The 1252-nt window shown below is 36.7% G+C and overlaps 1 non-coding gene across 1 annotated transcript; it reads right to left on the bottom strand.

Annotated features, from left to right (window-relative positions):
• Positions 1 to 686: 686 nt before the first annotated feature.
• On the bottom strand, positions 687 to 793 carry LOC132133002 (U6 spliceosomal RNA). Its single transcript, XR_009429122.1, has one exon. It is a non-coding gene; the product is annotated as a U6 spliceosomal RNA (small nuclear RNA).
• Positions 794 to 1252: the final 459 nt, after the last annotated feature.

Here is a 1252-nt window from a genome sequence, read left to right as displayed (position 1 = left end):
TTTATGTCTGGCATATCAAAACATTATTCATGCATTTGTAACTGCAGGTTAAATGCATTCTTGTCCTGCACTAAACAGTGTAATACATCTAAATGCCACGTCCGATGAAGCTTTTGCATTTCCTCTGTATTGAAAAGATGAGTTTGTTGATACTGATTTGCCAGATAACAGCCCAAATGTTTTATTATTCTAAATAACTGATTCCTTTAATTAAAAACAACTAGTTTGAGATTAATAGACCTATCCCAGGGGTGTCAAACTCAGTTCCTGGAGGGCCATAGCCCTGCAGAGTTTAGTTCTAACCCTGCTCCAGCACACATATCATGTAGTTTTCAAATAAACCTAAATGATTAGATTAGCTGGATCAGGTGTGTTTAATTAGGGTTAAATCTAAACTGTGCAGGACTGTGGCCCTCCAGGAACTGAGTTTGACACCCTTGGTCTGTCCCATTTTTGACTCCCTCCCACTGTTAAAATGTAACTAAGTAATTTTTACTCTGAGTAAATTTTAAATGAGCTACTTTTTACTTTTACTTGAGTGGATTTTTTAGACTGGTACTTTTACTTGTACTTAAGTAAAATTTCATTAATGTAATGGTACTTTTACTTGAGTAGAATATTTTTGTACTCTTTCCACCTCTGGGGTTAGGAGTCAAACTCTCTAACCACTAGGCCACGACTTCCTCAAAAAGATGGAGCGCTTCACAGATTTGCGTGTCAACCTTTCACAGGGGCCATGCTAATCTTCTCTGTATCGATCCAATTTTAGTATATGTGCCGCCGTGGCGAGCACATATACTAAATATACTACTGTGTTACACTTACACAGTAACTACACGTAACACGTCATCATTTTAGATTACAGCCCTCGGATGTTACACTTACACAGTAACTACACGTAACAAGTCATCACTAGATTACAGCTGGCGGATGTTACACTTACACAGTAACTACACGTAACAAGGGTGTATATTTGCATAATTGTTACGAAAAATGTTAGTACATTTTATTCTACTTACATCAAACCACATTCGGAAGCTCAAGTGCACAAACAGCACTACAGCTATCAAAAAACAAAACAAAAAACATAAATTCAATAAATGTACAGTACATCTATATAGCAAAAACATCTTATTTTTAACTTAATTTGATCAGATTGACAAAAGGCCATGCGACCCACCAATAATATTAGGGGATCCAGCAGTACTGTGAGTAAAAATACAGCCTCCAGCAATAAACTCACTGTATGTGT

This window comes from Carassius carassius, chromosome 49 (assembly GCF_963082965.1).
Source record: "Carassius carassius chromosome 49, fCarCar2.1, whole genome shotgun sequence".
Lineage (NCBI taxonomy): Eukaryota > Metazoa > Chordata > Actinopteri > Cypriniformes > Cyprinidae > Carassius > Carassius carassius.
This window is presented reverse-complemented; position numbering and strand designations above follow the sequence as displayed.